This window comes from Macaca fascicularis, chromosome X (genome assembly GCF_037993035.2).
Source record: "Macaca fascicularis isolate 582-1 chromosome X, T2T-MFA8v1.1".
Lineage (NCBI taxonomy): Eukaryota > Metazoa > Chordata > Mammalia > Primates > Cercopithecidae > Macaca > Macaca fascicularis.
In genome coordinates, this window is record NC_088395.1 from 54,586,739 (window position 1) to 54,593,489 (window position 6,751).

At 40.1% G+C, this 6,751-nt stretch overlaps 1 long non-coding RNA gene across 1 annotated transcript; it reads left to right on the top strand.

Annotated features, from left to right (window-relative positions):
• The first annotated feature begins 1,550 nt into the window (after positions 1-1,550).
• LOC141409439 (uncharacterized) lies at positions 1,551-5,577 on the top strand. Its single transcript, XR_012430242.1, has 2 exons — positions 1,551-2,160; positions 4,260-5,577. It is a non-coding gene; the product is annotated as an uncharacterized lncRNA (long non-coding RNA).
• The last annotated feature ends 1,174 nt before the right edge of the window (positions 5,578-6,751 follow it).

A 6,751-nucleotide genomic window follows, 5' to 3' on the forward strand; every position in this document is an offset into this window, starting at 1 on the left:
GTTGACATGGAGGGAACTTCTGTCTACCTACTTATGCTTTCACTTATACTTCTCTAGTGGGAGACGCTGGAGTTCCTTGTTATTGCTACTCACATGTAAAATGGTACAGCCACTTTAGAAAATAGTCTGGCAGTTCTTCAAAAAGAGGTACCATAAGTCCCAGCAACACCACCACTAGGTATAAGCCCAAGAAAAATAAAAACATATGTCCAGACAATAATTTGTACACCAATGTTCGTAGCAGCATTATTCATTGTAGCTAAAAAGTGAAATAATTTAGTCTGTCAACTGATGAATGGACAAACCAAATGTGGTATATCCATACAATGGAATATTATTCAGCAATAATAGGAAATGATGTATTGATCATGCTACAACATGGATAAACCTTGAAACATTAAGCTAAGTGAAAGAAGGCAGTCACAGAGGACTAAATATTATATGATTCCATTCATATGAAATGCCCAGAAGAGGTAAATATATAGGGACATAAAATAGATTCATAGCTGTCTAGAACTGGGGGGTGAGTTGGGGACATATGAGAAATGACTGCTAATCGGTATGGAGTTTCTTTTGGGGCTAATGAAAATGCTTTAAAATTGATTGTGATGGTGATTGCACAATCCTGTAAATATACTAAAAGCCATTGATGTGTTTACTTTAAATGGGTGAATTACATGCTATGTGATTTATATTTCAATAAGGGTTTACAAATAAGAAAACCCAGAGAACTTAACACATTGTATTTCCTCAGGTTCCAACATCTCTAGCCAGTATGCTCTTTTCTCTCCACCTTTCAGAGCCTTCTTATCTTTGTTTTATATATAGTATCTAGGGTTTTTAGTGGGATAGAGAAAATTGCATTTAATTCATCTTGTCCTGTTAGCAGAAGTCATTTGTTTTCAAAATTATCTTTTAACTTTTAAAATTAGCTTATTATAAATTTTTTGTTTATTGTCCTATAAACTTTAATGCATATGTAGATTGGTTAACAGATATATGTTAATCCTGGTTACCACAACCAGGTTACAGAACAGTACGATTAACCCCAAAACTGCTGTGTGCTCTTTCTTTGTAGTCATGCCCTTTCCTCATTTCTAAATTCTGACAACCACTGGTCTGCTTTCTGTTACTATGTAAATGGAATTATAAAAGGAGTAAGTGATTTTTGAGAATAACTTCATTTATTCAGTATAGTGCCTTTGAGATTCATTGAAGTTGGTTTGTGTATCAATTATTGGTTTTTTCTTCTGGATTAGTATTCCATTATATGGATATACATACCACAGGTTGTCTATACATTCAGTCATTAAAGGATATTGGGTTGTTTCCATTTTTGGTGATTATGAATGGACTTCTTAAAAACATTTGTGTACAGGCTTTTTATGTACATAGTTTTAATTTCTCTAGGGTAAATACTTGGTATGGGATTTCTGGGTCATATGTTTATTGTATGTTTAAGTTTATAAGAAACTGCCAAACTATGTCCCAGAGCAGTTCTGCCATTTTGCATATCTGCCAGCAAGGTTTGAGAATTCTGGTTCTCCTGCATCCTCACCAGCACTCGACATTGTTATATTTTAAACTTTTAGGTATTGTCATAGTATATGTCAGTAGTTATTGTACTTTTAGCTTTTATTTCCATAATGGCTAATTATGGTGAATATCTTTTCATGTACTTATTTGCCACCCTGTAGCCTTTGTGGTCAAGTATCTGCTTGGGTCTTTTGCCCATATTTAAACTGGATTATTTGTTTTCTTATTATTGATTTTTGTGGATTCTGGCTACATGTTTTTTGTTGAATATGTGATTTGCAAATATTATTTCTCACTTGGTAGTTAATCTTTTCCTTCTTTCAGCAGTGAGTTTCTAAAAGCAAAGGTTTTACAATTTGAGGAATTCCAGTTTATCAATTACATCTTATTTAGATTGTGCCTTTGTGTCTAATAACTGTTTGCTTATGCCCATGCCATAAAGATTTTCTTCCATGTCTTCTTTTTTTTTTTTTTGGAAATGGAGTCTCACTCACTCTGTAGCCCAGGCTGGAGTGAAGTAAAGCTATCTTGGCTCACTGCAACTTCCACCTCCTGTGTTCAAGTGATTCTCTTGCCTCAGCCTCTCAAGGAGCTGGGATTATAGGCACATGCCACCATGTCCAGGTAATTTTTTGTTTGTTTGTTTTGTCTTCTTGGTTTGTTTGTTTTCTGAGACGGAGTTTTGCTCTTGTTGTCCAGGCTGGAGTGCAATGGCGTGACTTCAGCTCACTGCAACCTCCATTTCCCAGGTTCAAGCGATTCTCCTGCCTCAGCCTCTCTAGTAGCTGGGATTACAGGCATGCAACACCACGCCCGGCTAATTTTGTATTTTTAGTAGAGATGGGGTTTCACCATGTTGGTCAGGCTGGTATCGAACTCCTGACCTCAGGTGATCCACCTGCCTGGGCCTCCCGAAGTGTTGGGATTACAGGCGTGAGCATTTTTGTATTTTTTGTAAAGTTGAGGTTTCACCATGTTGGCCAGGCTGGTCTTGAACTGTTGACCTTAAGTGACCTGCTGCCTCGGCCTCCCAAAGTGCTGGGATTCCAGGCATGAGCCAGTGCACCCGGCTCATAGATACTCTTTATCAAGTTGAAGAAATCCCCTTCTATTCCTATTTGCTGAGTGCTTTTTTTTTTTTTTTTTTTTTTTTTAAGATGGAGCCTCGCTCTGTCACCCAGGCTGGAGTGCAGTGGCACGATCTCAGCTCACTGCAACCTCTGCCTCCCCGGTTCAAGCGATTCTCCTGCCTTAGCCTCCCAAGTAGCTGGGATCAAAGGCACCAGCCACCATGCCCGGCTAATTTTTGTACTTTTTAGTATAGACGGGGTTTCATCTCTACTTTGGCCAGGCTGGTCTCGAACTCCTGACCTCAAGTGATCCGCCCTCCTTGGCCTCCCAAAGTGCTGGGATTAAAGGCATGCGCCACCACGCCCAGCCTTGAGTGTGTTTTTTTTTTTTTTTTAAGTCATGAATGGGTGTTGAACTTTTTTAGTTGATTTTCTGCATCAATTGATATGATAATTTGGTTTTTTTGATGTAATCTGTTTTGTATGGTGCATTATGTTTTTTATTGAACCAGTTCTACATTCCCAGGACATACCTCATTGCTTGTGAAGTTTTATTCTGTATATATATTACTGAATGTAATTAAGGAGAGATGGGAGAATTGCTGGAACAATGTGTTGATTAAGTAAAAGGGGGTGGGATCAGGTGTTCAAGTAGAAAGGTTGGCCTTAGGAGCAGCAACCTGTAATCCACAGTAATAGGATTGGCACGTGTGTGAGTAGGTGGGCAAATACGGTGGGAGACTGTGGGAGTTTTCTTCTGATAGCTTCTATTTTTGATATGTTAACCATTCTAACCTGAGCGTAGGAAAGGTAGAAGAGGATGCCAAGAGCGCCATATCTAGAAAGGTTTAACACAACGACTGGGGGCTCCACCTTTCTCCAGTGAGCCTTAGTGAACCACTGAATATTCTGGAGTAGAGGAGTGAGATATGAATAAAATTCAGACTTGATTTGGTAGATAGGATGGATAAGAGGGGGAAAGGTGGCAGGTGGACAGTAACCTAGGTTGGGAATGATAGGACCTAAACTAGGCTGCAAATATAGAGACAAGGAGTTTTTATTGGCAGAGCTAGAATTGAATGGAGTTGGCAGCTATATGCCTGAGGTAGCAAAGAGAATACGCTTTATTCATTCATTCATTCACTTATTTATTTACTTTTTCAAGAAATATTAAGGGATTGACAGTGGTGCATTGGGGATTAGGGCCTGAGTGAAAGCTGCAGAGTGGGCTGGCAGCTTGGCAGGCTTTGTGACCCAAGCAAAGAAAATAACAGTGAGTGGTGGCCCTGGAGCATTGGGTCCTGACTGAGGGAGGAAGCAAAGCAGGGTGGCAGCCCACTTGGCTCAGGAGATTGATTATATACAAAGGGGTAGAATAAACAGAAAAATGTTTTGAGGATAATAAAATCCAGGTTTCTCATTATCAGAGAAGGGAGTTAAAAATATGGAAAGGGTCAAAACTAGAATTAATCCTGGTATATAATATAGGACTTGGAAACTGAATTCATGGTTTTCTATATATAGAAATATAGATATAAACTAAATATAAATATGAAGATATGTGTGTATACAGAATACATGCATATCTATATCTATAAATGATTTATCTACCTACCTACCTACCTACCTACATATCATCTTTCTATTTTCTAGCTCTATCTGGAAGGAGTCTGGGAGCAGCAACACCCTAGTAGTAATGAACATCTCTAGTGCCCAGATCTTGACTTCTCAATAACATTCTCCACTAAAAGGAACCAAGGATCATTGGAGAAATGGCTCATTCTAAGGCTAGTGCTGGGAAAAATACAAGATGAGCCTTGTGGTGGACAGACTCACAAACTCTAAAGCACCTCCTCCATGTATTTTTAGTAGAGACAGGGTTTCACCGTGTTAGCCAGGATGGTCTCGATCTCCTGACCTCGTGATCTGCCTGCCTCAGCCTCCCGAAGTGCTGGGACTACAGGCATGAGCCACCGCGCCTGACCTGGGTTTTACTTTTTAGTGGGAGGAAATGAACACTAAATAAATCATTATACTGTACTGCAGGTAAGAAAAAATATTTTAAAAATCATTATATCAAGTCAGTTGGGAATAAGTGCAATGATTAAGAATAAACCAGAGGAAGTGCATAAGAGAGTGACTCCAGGACCTAGCTATGTGATTGGTAGGTGTTCTATTTCAATTAGGCTTGTCAGCAAAGGTCTCTTTGAAAGGTAATGTTTGAGTGGAGACCTAAAGGATAAAGATTCAGTTATGCAAAGGTCTGGGGAAAGAGCACTCCAGGCATAGGAACCAGCAAGTTCAAAGGACCTGAGGTGGGAGTGAGCTTGGCGTTTTTAGGAGTCCCCCCTGGGATTATGAAGGTAGTTTAACATTGACTCCAACATTAAAAAAGACAAAACAAAACAAAACAAAACAGAAAAACAGGTGAGAATTTAAAGCTATATAGTATGAACAGCAGAACTCTGAAATTTGACTTCTGGATTCAAATCCAGTTTCTGCTACCAGCTATGTGACTCTGCGATAATGCCTTAACCTTTCTGTTCCTCACTTCCCTCATTTGTAAATGAGAATTAATAATAGCTCCAACCTAAATAGGTTACCTTGAGAATTAAATGGATGAGTGCATGTAAAATGCTTAGCACAGTGTCCAGCGTGCTAACCCAATATATATTAGAAATTATCTTAACTGATTTGGCCTGGACTTATTAACTGCCTGGTTGGTGTGTGTGTGGCAGGATCTCAGGAAACATAGCTTATCTGGTTGTATGTTTCTGAGAGGGGACAGAGGAGCCGAGTCCTGAGAAATATGACGCTGCACAGTAAGGGATGAGGGCTGCTTCCTGCTCATTCCTACCCGCTACCAAAACCAGGTCCTGTGAAAGGGATTCTAGCAGGTATGACCCATTGAATAAAACAGGAAACCATGAATTCTCATTTGCATAAATAAAGACACAGTCAAAATCCCTTATTGAAGCCTAATTCTAATTTTTTTTTTTTTTTTTTTTGAGACGGAGTCTAGCTCTGTTGCCCAGGCTGGAGTGCAGTGGCCGGATCTCAGCTCACTGCAAGCCCCGCCTCCCGGGTTCACGCCATTCTCCTGCCTCAGCCTCCCGAGTAGCTGGGAGTACAGGCGCCCGCCACCTCGCCCGGCTAATTTTTTTTGTATTTTAGTAGAGACGGGGTTTCACCGTGTTAGCCAGGATGGTCTCGATCTCCTGAACTCGTGATCTGCCCGTCTCGGCCTCCCAAAGTGCTGGGATTACAGGCTTGAGCCACCGCGCCCGGCCTAATTCTAATTTTTTTATACTTAACCTAGACCCAAATTCAACTCATGTTTGAACTCTTCTAAATAAAAGCCATTTCTAATCTCTGTCCTGTATACAAATGAAGTCCTGACCCTTTGTCCAACCAAATCCTGACCACTTCTCCAATCCGAGGTCTGCTGCTGCCTCCAAATCTAGCCTAGATCCGAATTTCACTACAAGAGGTCCAAACTTGGCCCCTCTTCGGCCCCCTATCTTTACTTAATCTGTTATTGGCCTTAACTCAGGCCCCATTACAGCTCCAGTCTCAATCTTGGTGCTGTATTGGATAACTGTGCTGATCTTAGAAATATTTCTTATGAGGCACTCGGATTCCTGCCTTTCATTCCTAACATTTTTTAGGGGAACCTTCGTGTTGGGGTGAATGAAATTATCTTGGGTGATGAGAGATGCTACTTCCATAATTTATTAGGGCCTATTCTTTCACTTATTTATTATTATCCCCTCAATGTGCTATTCCTTTTTGTCTTTGCTTGTGTTCTTCTCTTTAACTGCAATGCCTCCTCTGCTCCTGATCACCTCCCCAAATCCTTTAATGATCAACTCTTGATACTGTATCTAATGATACTATACTTCCCTTAGGACATGTTTCTGGGCCAGTGGATTCTATACCAATACCTTTTGGACTTGCACTCACACTTTGTTTTACATCCTGATTTTTGGTGGAAAATTTCTATGTAGGAGGGGCTGATCATTGGCATTCTGGGTGAATTGGTTCTTGAAAGTACATTTGCACAGCACTTTACCAGAAATTGAGAAAACAAATTTTCTAAATCAAATAATTTCAGGTGGGCTTCCATTTTGGGCAGCAGGATAACC